This window comes from Triturus cristatus, chromosome 7 (assembly GCF_964204655.1).
Source record: "Triturus cristatus chromosome 7, aTriCri1.1, whole genome shotgun sequence".
NCBI classification, from domain to species: Eukaryota; Metazoa; Chordata; class Amphibia; order Caudata; family Salamandridae; genus Triturus; species Triturus cristatus.
Genome location: NC_140590.1, coordinates 440,967,968 through 440,987,686, shown reverse-complemented (window position 1 = coordinate 440,987,686; position 19,719 = coordinate 440,967,968).

Below are 19,719 nucleotides of genomic sequence, written 5' to 3'. Positions count from 1 at the left end.
CGGTCGGAAATGGCCTGACTGTAAAAATGCTTTTCTACATGTACAAATGCTAAATTGTCATTTGGTAACTTGTTATAGAATCGCAATTTGGTTGAACAATTCGGTATTTAGAAGGGGTTCGAAATACCGAATTGCAGTGGTATGCATGAATGTTTTGTGTCGCAAAACATTTTTTAATGACTCCTAAAAGGTAGTGGTAACTATTCACAAATGGAAAGGGGTCCACATGGGACCCCTTCCCCTTTGAAAATATTAATAAATATGGACCACAAACTATTCTTAAAAAATTAAACTTCAAAGTTTAATTTTATCAGCAGGTCACCATCCCTGTGATTGTTACCATTCGTAACGGGTTGCAAAATGTGGTCTTCCTCTTTAATATTCATGAGGTATGTCGAGTGGCGACCCGTTAGGAATCACTATTGAAAACTTTAAAGTTTTCTTACATTATCAATTGCGAGTTCCTAATTGCGATTTAGGACACCGCAATTCCTAAATTTTGTACAGGTGGCCATTCAAAACTTTTTAACATTTTGCCCGGAGGACTGTCAAGGAACCAAGACCAGCATGCCAGACGATCTGGTGCACGCCATTGGGCCTGACATATTACATTTACCTATAACTGGTGAATTTTAGAGTTTTCATGTTTTTAAAACATTTTTTTTACTAAGACGTATGTATTTCTACAATTTAGTGGCTGCTGTTGGAGTGTACTCCTCCTGCCTAACTCTAAAAACTGGAGACTTCTAAACTTTTTCCTGGTGAACCGTTGGTGAACCAGGACCAACCAGCCAGCTGATCCGCCTAGGGTGTATCGGCAGGAGGCCTGGCTTTGTTGTAGCTTTGGCTGCATTCTTCCCTTGATGTGGCAATCCGTCGAAGCCCTCCTCAGATCCCAACTGCAGTTTCACTGGTGCCACAAATGAAGGAGACCTGAATGAACGACAGAGACCTCTGAGGTGCCAACACTCAAACTTATTCCGCCGGAACTTTTCCTGCCTAAAGGAATGTTATATGGCTGTTGGGGTCATTGTCGACATTGCTAAGTTAGCATGAGTTCTGCTGCCATGATGCTGCTTTTGAAAACATTATTACATGACTTTGTTTTGTAAGACTCTGTTTGTGCTTTTCACATTTGTGCGTTCTTTGCCTGTTCCTGGAGTTTAGTCTGAACATGATGTACAAGGTCGATAAACAATGCCCATTGTTATTCTGTTCTGATCAGACCCAAGCACCTAGACAAAACATGCTAACACAGCTGCGCTGCTGGAAACTCGTGCTTTGATATTACGGGGATGCATGTTGTTCTAAGACACACTTGGAGAGGGACCTTTCCAGGGAGAAGAGCTATGCTGTTCCTATGATGTAAAACTACCATCTAGGCACTAAGGTATGGGGTCTGCTGACAAAGCCCATAGATCTTCCTTTATATAATAAAACTTGTTCTAACCAAGGGGAGGATGGTTAGGCCTTATAGTCCCTTATCCACTGTCTGTATATGATTACATCCCCCTTTATAATCTATTGAACTGTAACAATGCTAACTGTTTTAGGTTTATGCGTTATGCTGCTGGTAGTGGCTCGTATACTACATTATAGAGTACGATAGTTAAAAAAACCATTTTGAACTATAATAGTGACTCTGATCATTCTTATTGTGGACAAGTAAGAGTGAGTGAATGAAAGGGTGTGTCTTGCTACCGTGATTCCTGAGAGAGTCGTGAGTGTTGTGTTCTGGGTTGTCTAATCATTTGTAGCTTCATGAATATATAGGAGAAAGAATGAGACACTATAGCTAGTCGGTTTGGGGATTTTGGGTACTGAGGTGGTAGGAAGGCTCAGCTCCTATACACTGAGGTCCTGTTTTCACGCGCATAGTTCTGTGTATGTGCAGAATCCCTGCAACATGGCGACCCCAGCGTTTGGTCTGGCACTTATCGGTGAGACTCCTGAGTAGTGCTTGGGCTTGTCCACAATCACCTCACATCTGTTTCTGGACACAGTTGTGACGGTGTAGCCTCCTATATTGTAAAATTATAGGTTTTTCAAGCTTGAATTCTAAAAGGTCTTTATCTTTCTCTTACCCAGTGTTGAGGTGCCACAAATAGGTTGTTACATTTTTTCTTTCATCATGGCAGTCGCCATAGCACCTCCGAACTGCACTCCAGTTACCACTTATTTGACCTAATATGGGGTCCCTAATGGTGGTGCTGATCTTATCTTTGTTGTTGAGGTGGATAAGGCACACCGATTTAAGTTGTTTTATTCTTGGATAACCTTCCCGGTGGCGGATGACACTGATAATTTTGTTCATGTGTATACTGCCACTGCGTTACCGTGGGATTATTGGCCATATCGATCTCTTGAAGTTCCATTAAAGGCTTGGCAATACACTACTAGCTTTAATGGCACCCTTCCTCACCCTATGACAGCTGTCCGTTTAGGCCCCTTATCGATTAATGGGGCCACTTGCCCGTTTTGGCTGAGTATACCCTGCACCCAAACTATCTTAATGCTACAGTCGCAGAGCTATGCATATTGCATACTTTGTTAATCGTGAACATAGAGCTGTTATACAGTTCATGTCATGCAACATGCAGGTGGGACCACCAGGAGTTGCTGCACAACCACCGGGATCTGGTGGTGTAGTAATCATTTCTATCATGATTAATTCTGTGATGGGCAAGCGTCTGCAAAATAAAGAAGAGTTTCCTTATTGGCTTGCTGAGAAATTTGGCCAACTCGAAGTGGTTTTTCCAAATACAACACCTGTGGAGAAACACAGGATTCTGACCACGAGCTTACCTAAAGGCCTTGTTCCCGAGTTGGCTGATTGTAACATTTGTGGTAGAGTGTTTGCAGTGGTATATTCAATGTGCTTTGGCACTCCCTCAGTGACTGTTCTCCCTTCCGTGATAAAACCTGTTCAAGATCAACATGGGGCCGAAGCGCCCCTGGAGTTGGGAATGAGACTGGTGGGAGTGTTTGATATAGTTTGTGATATGATCCTTGCTAATTTGAAGGGTGAAGTTGTAAGCTTACAAGTGGCATAACGCTTGGAGGCTGCCGCTGACGCAGACAAACAGCGCGAATTGCCCAAGCTTATTGCTAAAGCTTATAAAACCTTAGGGCGCAATAGTCTGGGAATTAAGCCTTTTACTCAAACTCAAGCTCAAACTCAACAAAAAGCCCAGTCTGAGAAGGATGGGTGCCCGTTCCTTCCTAAAAATAACTGGAGAAATAAAAAACAGGGACAGCAACAACAGAAGCAAGGTTCGCGTGCTGGTTCACCGACAACTGATTCTTGTGAGCGTGCTTATGAATTACGCGATCGCGTGGAAATTAAGACTCCTGATAGATTAACATCCCTGATCAGCGCTCTCCTCGTTCTTTACAGGACACATCGGACTCTCAACTCGGTGGTGGGGAACGCCAGGATCGCGGCAAAGGTCCGGGAACGCAACAGGGATGGGATCAACCTCGACAGTTTGATGTCAATGCCAAACAAGAGAGACTGCCTCGTTTTTGTCTCCCTTATCAAAAGAAAAAGGTTGCCGCTTTAACACCGAAGTATCCCTCAGACGGTGAGAATGCTACTCCTATACTGGATGTGGGCAGTGACTCTGCTCGATAGCGCGGCGGAGGTTACCATACTGCGGGAAGCACTGCGTCCCTGTCTGGAGGCGAGAGCAACTGATACATTTATTACAGTAGAAACTGCAAATACTCGAGTTGCACCCCCTGATAGACTATGAAATTATCTTGCAAATTGAAGGTGATATACAGCGAACAATGACAGTGGTTTTCTGTGAAAATCTCACTTCCTTATATGACATTTTGTTGGCAGAGGCGCATTGGCCTCCACCATTTGTTCTGGCCACTTCACGAGGGTAGGATGTGATACTTCTGAATTTTTCACGGTACATCCCTGAGGAAGCTAAACAGGCTTACACATCAGAGTGGGCATTGGCCCTTGCCTCAGAGGTGTACGGTAATCAGGTAGGCTGGGATAAAGATTCACCTGCACATGAGATACCATTATGGTCTATGCCACAGCCACAATAGCCGATCAGATGTGAGGCTAAGGCTCCTGTTTGAGACATTCTAACTCAGTTGAATCCTGTGTATCACCGATGAATAATCCTCCTTTTCTGGTCTCGAAACCTGACGGTCCATATCGCATTGTATTGGATTATTGAAATTTGAATAGTCATTGTCGTACATTTGCAGATCAGAACACGCACAGCTCTGCGCTAGTGAATAGCCTTATTCGTAAAAAATAGAAAACGACCTTGGATATATCCAATGGTTTCTACAGTCATAACTTGGCTCCTGAGAGACGTGATTTCACAGCATTTACCGCCGTCGAAAATCACAAAACATTTACGCGCTTGCCTATGGGGTACAAGAACAGCCCTGGGGCATTTTCTGCATGTGTTGTGTCTTTGTTGCACAGTATAGATCCAGATGCGTTCTTGTATGTAGATGATATTTATCTGACGGACGACGAACTGAAACCGAATCTTGTCCGAGTCGACTGCATCATTCTATCGTTTGCCAAATATGGATGCAAATTCAATTTTGCAAAATCACACATCGCTCATTTTGTGGTGCTCTTTTTGGGCTATGAGCTCGATAACGAAGGTAGGGGGTTGGCCTCCCACTTTCTGGAGAAATGTGCACAATTGCAACCTCCATCTACACTGAAGAAACTTCAGTCTTCGCTAGGTTTTTTGAATTTCAGGAGAACTTACATCCCCGATTCTGCCCGCGTATCAAACCACTTTATGCGTTGATACAGCCAACATATTCTTCTGCCTTCTGGCTTCAGGAAAATACCTCTATTCTCAAATCTTTGCAATATGATCTGCTTGCGACTAACTACTTGTTGACGTGTGATAATTCCACAAATCTGGTAATACGTATAGTGCCTGGGACAGTGGGTTTCACTTACTTGACATTCAATGAAGGGGACACAGTACCTGTTGCATACAAATCACACCTGTACACAGCAGCTGAAATGCGATTTTCGAATGTTGAAAATAATTTGACTGCGGTCCAAATGGCGATTCTAAAGGAATGCTCACTGGCGCAAGGGGAACGCATTCTTATGGTTTGGCCTATCCCTGCTTTAGAAGCAGTGAATAAGGCAAGTGTACCAAACTCTAAGGCTTTACATCCCCGTTGGATACAATGGGTCACTTCTTTGACATCGGCTGATGTCACGTTTATTTTCAATCCTGCTTTTCAGACACAGGAGTTTTTACAGTATGAACATGTTCATCATCCTCCGTTGTCCCTGCTTCCTTTGGATGAGTACAAATGAATCATTTATATCGATGGTTCGGCTCAACCGGCCATCGGCTCTAAACCCGCTTATTCAGCTGCTTGCGCTACTGTGGCTGGTTCGATTGTGGATGGAGAATTCTTCCATAGTGCATACACAGGCACCTGGGGACTGTACAGCACAATTGGCAGATCTGCGTGCCCTTTTTATGCTCTTGGGTTTGCTGATCCTAATGTGAATACTCTCATTGTGTGCTATTCTTACTACTGTGTCCAGTCTTTTAATGACAACTTATTCTTTTGGTCTCAGAATGACTATTGAGACCCAAAAGGCAGCTCAATAAAGCATAAATCGCTTTGGGCTTGAGTGGCAGAGCTTAAAGAACGTCTGCCACTCACACAGGTTATACATACTCTTGGCCATCACCGTGTGGGAGCACATGCTGTTGGTAATTATTTGGCTGACAAAGAAGCCAAATCAGCAGTAGCCACGAGTTCCGTTGCAGCAGTTACAAGTTCCATGACTAAGATAGATCATGACATTTTGGCAGCTATAGCTGCTATGAAGGATGGAACTGCTTATCTGCAGGGCTTCCCTTCTAAATATTCTTATCATATATCTCCCGCACAACTTCCTTATGTGACAATTCCATCAGTTGGGGATTGGCTGATTGAGATTCCCAGCACGGACCACAGAATTGCTTTGATCCTAGCTGCACCCGAGGGTATGGCTTCTGCATATGGCGGAGTGTCTGCGACCGTCTCTATTTTACAGCAACGTTACTGGTGGCGTGGTTTATATAAACAAACCCATAATAATGTCCTTTCTTGTGACATTTGTCAGCAAATTAAACCATCTACGGTTTCACGAACACCACAAACACAGCTATGTATTTCCAATCAGAGTTTTGGCTGTGTATATCTTGATCACTGTGGTCCTTTGACTTCTGATACTGCATATAAATATATTTTTGTTGCAGTTGATTCGTGCACTAGATTCCTATGGGTTTGTCCACAACGCAGCGCTTACGCTCGAAAGAGATTTGCTTGTCTTTGTCAGGACGTTTGCCTGAGGCACCTTCCATTCTGGCCAAGGTCCAGCATTAGCCTCTAAGGCATACAAGGACATGATGAAGTCATTGGGGGTGCTGGTGCAGTTTTCGTCTCCATACAGACCAGAGGGCAATTCTATAGTGGAGCAAATGAACCATGACTTAAAGCAATCTTTGACAGCTAGAGTCTTAGGTACTGGCGGAAACTGGCTTGCCCATTTGTATGGTGTTCAACGTGCACTCTATAATCTCCCTAGAAGATCTCTAGGTGGGGGGACTCCATACGAAATGCTCTTTAGCAATAAAATGTTTGTGCCAGACCTTGATGGGCTAGTCGTTGTGGAGGCAGCCACAACCTTTGATGTAGATAAGCATTCTACTATGTTACAGGACCTACAAAAGACACGTGACAGCTACGCAACTGAACATTTGCCCTCTTCCAATGACACAGCAATGCTGATTCCGGTCACCGGCTGGCTTCCTAGGATTGGAGATCTGGTACAAGAAAAGTTGGAGAACATAAAAGAATTTGGTCCCTCTTATCGTGCACCAGGCCCAGTACTTGGATTATAGGGTACTCATACAGTAATACTACCACCTTTGCCTGGTCGCAAAGAAAATAGATACATTTCAGTTGACAATGTCAAACTACACCATCTGGCCAATTCTGAATAGAGTAACTCCTGCAGTTTCATGCAACGCTATGTCTTTGAATCCGGTACATTCAGCCTCTTTGACTACTCCCCTTGTTATTGAGGGTGAGATGGAAACTACTATTGACCTTTTGCCTGTTCTGCCTCCGACCTCTTCCAACGTAGAAGTCGAGTATGCTTATCCTGTGGATGAGTCCCACATTGAAGTGCCAAACAGTCCTCTACAACATCAAGCTGATTCTGCGCTACCCCCGCTAATTAACATGGGAGCAAGCAGTTATTTTAGGGACCGTACAAGTTTCTCCTATGACTCTTCCTCCTCTTCTTCCTCTTTGGCACTTCCACCAACAAGTATTTTCATCTCATAGGTCACAAAGACTTACCTGGCCTCGCCGTTGACCTACATCTGGTTGGTCCTTATCCTGATTTTCCTCTTCATGTTGATTGGATTTGTGACAGTATTTTTCTTGCTCATTAATGTTCATTATTTGCCAGAACACTCTGCGGTAAAATTGGTCTACGGAGTTCTGGCACCCATACATCGTCCCATATCATGAAACGTGATCAAGCCCTTGTGAACATTTTGGCTTTCTCTTCTGCAGATGGCATAGTTTGGGATAAAGTTGGATTCGAGATTCACAGCCCAACGGAAGTCCTCAAGATACCACAAGTGTTTCGTGTTTCATTAGGAGATGTGGTAACACAGGACATACATTCTGATGATTTGTTTTCTGACTAAAAGTATTATACTGCTTTTGATGCTGAAGATTTAGATTTAAATTCTGCCAATTATGCTGATTTATTCTGTTATCAACGCTATGGTCAATCATTTCTTACACAAAACAATCATGTTAAGAACTGTTTTTAATTTAACGCAATTGGAACATTGTCCGACTCCCTTACGGGGGAGTTCTAAAACCTTTAGAAATAAGTTCACATATTTCACTGATTATACCATGTCCAATCCAGAATCCTATTCCTTTAAATTGACATTCCCGTCTAAATTTATTTTGACACATACGAAGGTAATATATTCAAATTCTTTTAGAACTGAATTGGCCTTACAGGGTTATGAACACTGGAAAGATACCATTGATTTGAAATTGATTTGGGGCACTAAGGTTGGCAGGCTCAGGGAATTGGAGCTTTGCATTGTGCATGCCTAATTCCAACTTAAATATTATTTTTGAATGACACAGTGCACCACACTACCTGTTTTGGCTTGGATTCGGCCAAAAAATCTGAATATTCCCACCATTTTGTCATTGGCGGAGTATGATCATTGGTGTACACACACAAATTATGCGATTGATGCATTACAAGCTCTGTTTCGAAATGACACTTTCAATGTCTCTGATATTGACCTGTCCAGATGGTTGTTGTGGCAAACCAATTCAAATGCATGTCAACTGCGTTTTTATAATACAACGCCTGGTTTCACACAAACTAGACTAGATCCTCGTTACCCACATTCACATTCGGTCACTACATATTCGGTGGGAAAATTATGCCAACAATGGTTGGAACACTACACTTTGTCATCAGTAAAACAACACCTGTCACTTTTGTCGAGCAAAACCAATTTGGCTGGTTTTATCTTAGGTCCTAGGATTCCTAGAACAAAGAGATTCATTTATGTAGCTTACAATGAAGTATGGAAACTTTCGCAGATGGAAGAAGTGTTCCGTCTGCGCCAAATTGGAAAAGCAAATTTAGAAAAAGTGCTGGCAGTAGTCGACAATAGTATAAATACACTGTCTTCCCACACCTATACTTTAGATAATATTGTTCTATCTGTTATTGATATTATTAAAAATTATGTATCTGTGTTATATCATGGTCAAAATCAATTACGATCTGTGATGCAGTTTGCATGGACGTTACAGACTCTCAAAATGGGAATAGTGCCATGGGATTTTCTGAATGCTTCTGCTTTGTTTTTACCATTTAATCGAACTGATAAACAGAGATTTATGTCCATGAAGGATGTCCATGACGGATGCTACGTACACACTATTACACATTGAACAATTGGAACAATTGCTATTTTCTGTTGTGGAGATAGATTCGGCTGTATGGTTAATTCATGGCGTTATCTCTCAACCCATTTTCTCTGTTTCAGTTTACATCTTACATGAAACATTTCCCAATAGGCTGCTTTGAACCCCTGGGTAGTACAGTTTCTTCATGAAATATGGTCCCTACCTTTCACCTATAGATGTCAACGGGAGGATAAGGAAGTTCTCCTAACAGGGGAGGACTGCGATTCCACATTAGGACATTCACTAGTTTGTAATCACGTTAAATTGCAAGGCGCTTGTAATGTGTCCGCACCTAATCTTGCTTGTTTTCTAAAAAGAACTCACATCCCAGTAATAATTCCCGCTCTAATATTGCTTTCTAACGGCAGTTATCTTATTTTGAATAACCACGGCTGCAGTGGCTTACAAGCAGGAATCCCATATATAGTAACAGTTTCACAACGTGTTACTTGTTGTAGCAATGTGCTTTTTCCGCCCCCGCATGGGAAAGCATTTGGCCTTCCATTCTGACTTTGAAAACAGATGTAAACAGATTAAGCAGACTCAAAGCGCTATTGTTTCAACAAGAAGTGCCTCTCACTTCAGCTTGAGAGACCTTCAAATTGCAGGAGGCTAGAAGGTCTAGTGAGATTCAGTCACTTCTGAACACGAATCTCCCACTGCATTTTGGAGAACTGATACATCAAATATTTAATGCGTCTGACACAAAAGGCCTTGCTCATTTCTTTAAGCTTCTAGGATCCGGCCTTGTGACTTCTTTTCAGACGATACTTGGAGTAATACCGGCCTTTATTCATTCTATTTTTTCCAGCGCCCTTGTACGATTACTAATCCTAGCACTGGTGGGTGGTGTCTTGGTTCTTCTGCTCCTGTTACGTAATGGCTGTGCAGCATGTGGTAATGAAATACAATAGGGTCCCAGTGGAACAATTTTAAATAACACACTTATTTAAAAGTAAGTAGAAACTTGATACAATAGTATTCCGTAAAATGGAGTTCAACGTTATTTAATCACATTGAACAAGGGATTCATATATCCACAAAAAATATATACAAATATGTACCAAAAAAAGTGCCCCACACAAAAAGGGGAAGAAAGGGAGAAGGTATTGTGCATCAAGTGAGGGTTGAAGAAGTGAAAAGGGAAAGGTAGTGACAATAGATCCATCACACCAATATTTACAGTTGAAAACCGGCTTTGCTTAGCCTCACTGTTCAACAAGAAAGGAGTGGAGAGGGGAGAGGAGTTGGCCTAATGGTTAGGGCGCTTGACCTCGGACCGGGGGGAACTGGGTTTGAGTCTCAGTAATGACGCTATACTGCCTGTGATTCTGGGCAAATCACTTCGTCTCCCCGTGCCTAACAAAAAATGAATGTGTATCCTCATGTAACGTAACTGGTGCTATGTAAAGCGCTCTGATACCTGATTGGATTTGGGTCACAGTAGTCCACACACAACAGGATTAGAGATGTCATCACTATTCGTTGACTGTCTACTGGTAAGAATGACATTATTTTCTTAATCATTCTGAGGAGATGGTAGCTAGCAGAGGCAACCACATTTACTTGGTCCCCAAAGTTAAGTTTATTGTCAACTATGCCCCCCAGGTTTTTACCTTTCCTACTTGGTTCAGGTAGCGTCCTAGATCTTCCGGCCACCAGTCTGGGGTCCTTATGTTGGCATTATTTCCAAAAATGAGGACCTCCGTTTTGCTGGAGTTTAACTTCAAACAGTTCATGGTCATCCACATCTTGACCGCTTTCATGCAGTCATGCAACCTTTTCCCTTTCTCGGTATCCTGCCCTGGTCACAAAGACACCACAATTTGCGTGTCACCCGGTAAGATGTCAGCTGAAATCTGAAGGATCTGATCAAAGCTGCCATGGGCGCCACGTAAACATTAAAAAGTGTGGGACTAAGGGAGGAGCCCTGTGGAACTCCACACGGAAGGGAGAAAGGTTTCAAGCGGGCTTTGTCTAAGTCCACAGTTTGAATTATTTCCATAAGGAAAGATTTCAGGAGGTTCCAGGCATTGCCTTACACCCCGCAGGCCGACACACGGTCCATCAGAACATCATGGTGGACCATGTCTAATGCCGTGGAGAGGTCAAGCATGATTAGTGCTGCATTAACTCCTTGGTCCAGGGATTCTCTTAATTCTTCCGTGCATTTTATAAGGGCTGACACTGTACTGTGTCCTGCCCTAAATCCGTATTGAGTGGGGTCTAGTATGTTATTTGCTTGGAGGAACGTACTGAGTTGAGTATTCATGGTTTTTTCAACCAGTTTTGATGGCAAGGGGAGGCGAGAGATTGGCCGGTAATTATTAGGATCCTTGTGGTCAATTTTGTTTTTTTAGCAGAGGAAGAATGGACGCAGTTTTCCATCTCTTGGGAAACTGCCCAGACTCAACATGTATTAAATAAGGGGGTGAGTGCCGTACCAATGAGCTCAGAAACTTGTTTAATCACGGAAACTGGGCTCATAGGGATCGTAGGTCGATCCTGATCTAATGGAGGCCAGGAGATTTATAGTATCTCGCTTCTCCAGTAGGGAGAATTTGTCTAGGGTAGGCCGTGGATTAGTTGTACTACTGGACATCACAGATAGAAACCTACTTGTTCAATTTATGGGTGTATGAAGAAGGTATCAGCAATGTTTACAAAGAAAAAAGGAGTTGCAATGACAAATGCGAGTTGGAGAACATGAAGGCTTGTGTTTATGATGAGATTACATTTTTGGAAGAATCAAGAATAGGATGATAAGAAGATAGAGATGGTATGAATAAAAACTCTGACATTTTGGTGATTGAGAAATCAATCACAGGAGGACTGGGAAAGAATAATTTGTTTTAATATGTGTGCTTATCATTATAAACATTTCTCCACTAAGACTAAAACATTCCACTTGACAAAATTGTATTTGTGTTTTCCTGGGCCTAGTTTCTATCTAGGATTTCAACTTAGCCATGATGAGTCTTTTAATTTCTCTTTTTACTGTATGCAACCAAAATGTGCACTTTATAGTGCTCTGTATTGACATACTGTTCTCAGAGATCTATGAAGGAAGCCTTTTGCAACATTCAAGCCTCCTCCTACCAGTAATAATGTAGCCCTTCAATATATGAGACTGTCATTGCATTGTGTAACCAGATTTTTACTGTCACATCCGATGACAACAGGTGAGATTATGGGACAAAATTATTCATTTAGTGGATCGTGCTAGTATGGTGGCAATAAGTGACCATGTAAAATTCTGTATTGGGATTCATTTAGCTTTGCTCATCTTAGGCTGACTGAGTGATTTCCACTGACTTCCATTGTGATTTTCCAATAAATGATGGTACATTTTGGAGGTGAGGCAGTCTGGTTTGCATATCTGAACCCTTATTGGTTGTCTCATGCTTTCGAAATGGAATATTTTTTGTCTTGACTCCATGTCATTCTCTTGCTGCATTTGCCTGAGTTTTATGCTAGCTCTAGGGCCTTATGTAGGTGGCCTGGCATTTACCACTTCATAAATACCGAATCATACCGATTCGGTATTTATGAAGTGGTAAATGCTATGTAGGTATTCATTCGGTAAAAATTACCGAATCGTAGAAATTCGGTAATTACCGAATCGGTATTTACCGATTCGGTAATGAGGCATACCTTCCCATTGATTGAATCGATGGGAAGGTATGCCTCATTACCGAATCGGTAAATACCGATTCGGTAATGGGGGGAGCACAATCAAGGGTGGCAGGGTGTCACATTGACACCCTGTTGCACCCCTGATTCCTGCATGTGTGCACATGTGGCACACATACATGCCCTAAGGGCATGTATGTCTGCCACATTGCACACTTCTAAGCGCCTGAAAATGCTTTTACAGAGCCATTCTTCATTTACCACCAACTATTAGTTGGTGGTAAATACCGACTCCACACGACACCCACACACTCCCCCTACATATCATTACAGGATTCGGTATTTACCGAATCGGTAAAATTACCGATTCGGTAATTTTACCGAATCGGTAAATTACCGAATCCTGTAATGTGCCCCCTACATTGCGAAAGCCTAAATACCGGTCGGTAACGGTATAATTACCGAAAATCGGCCGTTACCGACTGGTATTGGGCTACCTACATGAGGCCCTATATGTATTTACTATGCATTTTGACAAATCATTATTTGTGCCTTCTGTATTGCACCTTGAATTATTTTGATAAATCTTTATGATTTATCTTTTTCTACTGACTCCAGATGAATTATGTTCAGGTAATGCTAATTATTTTTTGGTGTGTTTGAGGGCCATTGAGTCATACATGCTTGAGGATATGCTCTATTCCCAACCCTGCGTAATCACCTTGTCTTGATTATCTGATAAGATAGCACCAACAGTTTCTAGCCCAATCATCAGCAGTGGCACTTGCTCGCTCTGGCCCAGCTGGAGGGGGGACAGATTTGTCTCCAATCCCACTTGTTAGTTCATGTAATTAATTGCCTCAGTGACCACCCTCTTCACCTTAGTCTCGCAGCCATGTGCTGCTGCTGGAGTGATGATGGATCTGTTATGCTGGGAGAATTCAAAGATCTATGAAGGAATAGGATAAGAGACATGCCTTCCAGTTAATAAACAGAATGTATGTTTTTTGTCACAAATAGACATGCTCAGCTAGTATGAAATAAGGAAGCCCATTATTGTTCAAATAGGATAGAATGCTTCTTCAGAGGAATGCTGAGTGAACTGTGGATGCTTAGGGGAACAACAAGACAGGACAGAGTTGAATGAGAAAGTACTAAACTGGAAAGGATGAGGTTCTGAGGTCAGGCAGCCTATGTATATGTGTGTAAATGAGCCACAATTTTTAGAGTGATAACGCGCATGAAATAGACTGGGCACTCTTTTTATTTTGTTCAAATCCATGAAATGCTGAGGGCGGATGACAAAGCTGATGGACAGCTCTCTCAGCCCGTACCTAAAGCAAGGTGACCCTCAGTAGGCAATGGCTTAAAGGGGCTGTCCAAAATCTCTTTGGTATATGTACCTGTATGTGTGTATATGTTGTGTTATGTTGAGTGTAGTGCATGATGGAAATGACTTTAGCCAGACAGCAAAAGCTGCCTGCAGTGGAGATCTAACAAAATAAATTCTGAAATATTTTGCTTTCCTAGTTTTGTTTTCATGTCCGGTTTATGGAACTTCTTATGGGTACAACTTTGTATTGCTAACACATTGCGGAAAATATAAAACGCAAACATTTAACAACTATTGGCAAAGCCAATCGATCTCACTTTCTGAACTTAATGCAGATCTTTTGGCTTTGCTAAACCAGTAGAAAGGAAAGATGCTTTGTTGTGTTGGAAACAAATATTTTTTTATAAAGTGTTCTGATATTAAAGCATGCATGCATCAGGACGTAAGCATTAATTTGCGCCCAGCATGATGATTATGACAAAATGCCCCTTTTTTCGTGGTCACCCCCATTTTATGCTGATTTTAATTGCTGTTTTTTAGACTCTGCCCACTTGACACTGCTGCCCAGAAATTAGTGTGTGCTCTGGCACCTAAAATATATGTAGATATTGGCTAATCCCTGATTGGCTTATTTAACTTTCTTTTAAAGCCATAGTATATGGTGCAGAAAATACCCCTGTGACATTGAAAGTTAAAATGTCACCTATGGGCTTCAGCACTTAATGCATCAACCACTAGTGTGGCTAAGGAAAACATGGCTTCCGGCCTCCCACTGTAGTACACCTGACTGCTGGAGGGTAAAACCTAAAGAGCAACCTGTTAAAATGACCCTTTTTAACCGGTAAAACCTCTCTTTTAAATAATAGTAAGTTCTATCTATGAAAGGGTTGTAGACCACCAGGTAGGGTGCATTATATTTAAAAATGGGACAAATAGGGGACGTTTCCAAGACGGCACCTGAATATACGCATCTTCACAGAGCTCCGCTGCCTGCTTAAATGAAATAGCAGGTGCCACATGCACCGGCCTACCAAAGTGAATCCAAAGCATGGGGACCGCTCCTGGGGAACAAGGTGATCTAACAGTGCCCCTGCGGGATTAAGGCTGTGCATACCAAGGCGATCCCAAGCCTGAGGAGCACCAAACCTACCAAAATGGTGGCTGCCACAGAACCCTGATCTCTGTGGCTCCGACGGGTCAAGTTGCCTCACCCCTGTTCTTGCAGCATCTACAAAGGGCCTCCAGATCACTGCTGCTGCGGCCCATGGCAGGGGCCAGGCTTGTTGTGAAGCCCCAATGCCATCTGTGGCATAGACACAGGATCCAAAATGGGACCAGACCCTGCTAGTGATCGCTGCAGGGGAGGCCAGGCCCAGCTCTGATCGGTGGTTACTCTGGCCCCACCTGAGTTAATTCTGGGAAGCCCAGGACATCAGGGGCACAGCAATCTACTCCATGGGGCCTGGTTATCTAGAGGAAAAATAGGGGACAGCAGATGATAGCATGAGAGACCCCTGTCTCACCACCTTGGCGCACCTCGAAGGAGGTAACAAGGACATTGGTGAGAGCTCTTTTGTGGATAGGGCCCAGTGGGAGATGCAGCACAGCACATGGTACAACATTGGGACCTCGACCCCATGTTGGAGTGTGGAAGACCCCTACACAGCCTTCTCTGTCCATGCTGGTGGGGTGCCCCCCACATACCTTAGTGGTCTTGCATATACTGAGCACTCCTAAGCAGTTAAGGACAAAAAGGCCTCAGCAAATCTGTACTCATGACACATCAGGTGGATCTCAGGAAGGGGGACCCCTTTAGCGGCTGGAGACTTGGAGCCACACACCCTGGGACACCATCTGGAGGGGCCCTCATATCGTGGAAGGGCAGAGACCGGCCCTTTTCTCCCCTCCTTGCTGCGACCAATTAGCTCACCTATCAGGACTTTGCAGCAACACTCACACCTTAGGGCCCGACACAGGTGAAGGAGTGCACCTTGATATCTCAATCAGCGTTGACTTGACTTGGTAATCCACTATCATCCAACTCATCGTTCGTAGTGGTAACATGCAGGGGCTAAGATGATTACCCACTGCAGCACCAAAAAAGACACCAGTATAAAAGACATGCTCAGCAAGCCCACCAAAAAAAGGAGGGATCAGTCCCTGGATGCCTCGCTTGCTGCTCCCCTGCCCGCGGGAAGAACAACCCAGACACTCAGGAAAATAAAGCGTCCATCACCCACCCTTTTCTGTAGAGCCTCTTTGGTTCCCTGAGGGACGACATTGCTGCACTCAAACAAGACAAGGCAGCAGATGTCAAAAATATCAAGAGCGAGCAGGGAGAAAAGGAGCAGAGAGTGGATACCCTGGAGCAGGTAAATGACTCTTGCGAGGAAGAAATTGATGCCCACTGGCATGAAATACTGAAACTGCGCATCAAAAATATAGAACTGCAGTACCACGTGGAAGATCTTAAAACCAGGTCTTGGTGCTCAAATATACGGATCAAGGGGGCACCTCTTCAAGCAGATTTCAGAAAGCTGGAGGACTATGTCATTCACCTGTTCCGGCATGTGGCGCCTGCTCTTGCTGAAAGGACACAGTCCTGGATTGCACTCATAGATCCAGCCAGCCGGAAGGGAGCCCAGTATAGGTGGAGCCATACCTTCCGCCTAATCTTTATCTGGAACAACAAGACCTTTTCAGTCTCACCCTGGAGGAGGCCAACTTGGTCGAGGGTATTAAGGCCCCGCGAGAAGAGAACAGCAGCGGCTGGTGCAGTTAAGCACGGTGGGGAGGGGTGGGGTGCTGCGGGGGATGTCGACAGAGTTCACGGAATGGAGCAAATAAATAACTCCTATTCCGTCATCTGTCGACATTCATCACAGTGCCCCGCCCCACCCCACCCCACCATGCTTCCCTGCACGAGCCACCGCTGGAAGAGGAGGCGCTAAGGCAAAGCAGCGAAGCCCATCATGCACATCCACCAGATCAAGATGGTCCTCCTGCTCAGCGAAGTAGTACGATGGTAAGCATATGGAAACGTAGAGCCACATGGAGAGAAGTTGCCTGCTGCTGCAACTTCAGCACCAGTATAGCTCCTCAGACCCCGAGAATGACTGAAGGTGGGATGAATTATCAAAATGACAACACCCAGTGCAGTGTTTGAAACCCCTGGTACACCCCTGATTTGGTCAAAGAGACCCCGGCAGCCTAGTACCCTTGTTGTTTACACTCTATTTTGCTATGCGGCAGAGCTCCACTCATATCCCAATGTTCAAGCGGATCTAATTAGTTGCCAATAATATGGACTCTTTCTACAATTTTCACCATGTTCCCAGGAAGGGAATGCCTCAATTAGCCTGTTCTAAATTACCCATCCTTTCACTACACTCAACAACTCATTTATTGCCATTTGAGACTCAGGTTTAGGCAACTCCACTGAGTCAATGTAGGAACTGCACTACTGACTAGCCCATACTGGATACCTTGGTTCTTCTCCAGGACCTGTTAATGGTTAAAATACTTAGCGTAAATGGCAAAGCCTTAACGCTGCCGTAAAGCACCTAGCTCTCTGCTTAGAGAGTCTAAGTGCGATATCTGCCTTTTTTAAGAGACCCATCTACTCAAAGTGGACCAGAATGCATGCGGTCCTGCTGGTTTGACTGCCAACACTTCTCCTTTGGTCCAGGAAATCGGTGGTGGTTGACATCCCGCAAGACTTACATTTCCAGGGAGGGTCACACAAACACAAGCGGAATTACCAGGCAGGCTACTTTCCTTGTACATTTTGAAAAAGGAGTACACATTCACGCTTGCTAATGGATATGCCCCAAATGACCATCAGGTAGTGTTCTTTTTTAGATACTCTGGGTCAGGTGATGGCCACCCCAGATGCAGACACTCTGATAGTGGGTGATTTCAGTCTGGTCCCAGACACGATCTTAGATAGAACGGCCCAGAGGGTGGGTCAGGCAGGAGCATGCATGCACACAAGCCTCCAGTAGCTAGGAGACATGTGGCGACTGCAACACCCAACAATAAATGGTTACACATATTTTTCAGCGTCCCACCAAACTTATGACAAGATAGATTACTTCCTTACCTCAGTGCACTTCACAGCCACCACCTCCTCGACAGACATTGGAGTGGCCGCCCTTTCTGCCCCCTAACCCATCTACCCCACACTACACATCCCAGATGTCACATCACAATCCTATACGCCTCAATCATAAACTATTAACATATGATTCCAATCCATCTATTCACATATGATTCCACCCTATCTGTAATCAGCGACACCATAAGTACCTTCCTCAGCACCAATGACACACCTGAGATGCCTGTTGTCCTGCATTCCGTCCATCATTTGTTTGTTGTAACGCTTTTCGCCCTAAGTGGGATGGGTATTCCCAGACGTGGGACCCGTGCTCACTACGCCACTGGAGTCAAGCTATCCTGGCTGATGACGGCTGATAGCCAGAAACCGGTCCTAGGATGCTTGATTCCGGTCCAGGGAAGACATGGCTTGGCAGTTCGGGCTGGACTGTTCCCATGAGGCACAGGGTCAAGACTGATTTGCATATGGCCATGTCTGAACTGGGGTGGCGTAGTGGGCAAAAGAACGATGGATTTAACCCAGATCTCTTGACTGGGGGAGAATGTCTGCATTGTCAGCATTCCGTCCATCATTTGTTTGTTGTAACGCTTTTCGCCCTAAGTGGGATGGGTATTCCCAGACGTGGGACCCGTGCTCACTACGCCACTGGAGTCAAGCTATCCTGGCTGATGACGGCTGATAGCCAGAAACCGGTCCTAGGATGCTTGATTCCGGTCCAGGGAAGACATGGCTTGGCAGTTCGGGCTGGACTGTTCCCATGAGGCACAGGGTCAAGACTGATTTGCATATGGCCATGTCTGAACTGGGGTGGCGTAGTGGGCAAAAGAACGATGGATTTAACCCAGATCTCTTGACTGGGGGAGAATGTCTGCATTGTCAGCATTCCGTCCATCATTTGTTTGTTGTGGGACACACTAAAAGCAGTGGTGTGGGGCAGCTTTATAGCCATCACAGCTCAGCTTAATAAGGACAGAAAGGATAAGCGATCCTGCCTAGAGGGGCAGGTGAAAAAATTAGAGGATGCCCATAAGCAATCTGGTTCCCACAAAATATGGCGAAATCGGTCCCAGGAAGCTTGTTTCTGGTTCAGGGAAGACCTGGCTTGGCAGTTCGGGCTGGACTGTTCCCATGAGACACTGGGTCAAAACTGATTTGCATATAGCTGGGTCTGAACTGAGGTGGCGAAGTGAGCAAAAGGACGATGATGGATTCAACCCAGGTCTGTGACTGGGGGTGATTGTTTGAAAAGTTTCAGCACTCCGTCCATCATCTCTTTGTGTTTGCTTTGCTCGCCCTAAGTTGGCAGGGTATGCCTAGAAGTGGGTCCCTTGCTCTCTTTGCCACTGGATTGAAGCTAGCCTGGCTGAAGAGGGGTGTTTTCCTGAAACTGGTCCCAGGATGCTTGTTTACGGTTCAGGGAAGACCTGGCTTGGCAGTTCGGGCTGGACTGTTCCCATGAGGCACAGGGTCAAGAGTGATTTGCATATAGCTGGATCTGAACTGAGGTTTCGAAGTGAGCTAAAGAACAATGATGGATTCAATCCAGATCTGTGACTGGGGGTGAGTGTTTGAAAAGTTTCAGCACTCCGTCCATCATCTCTTT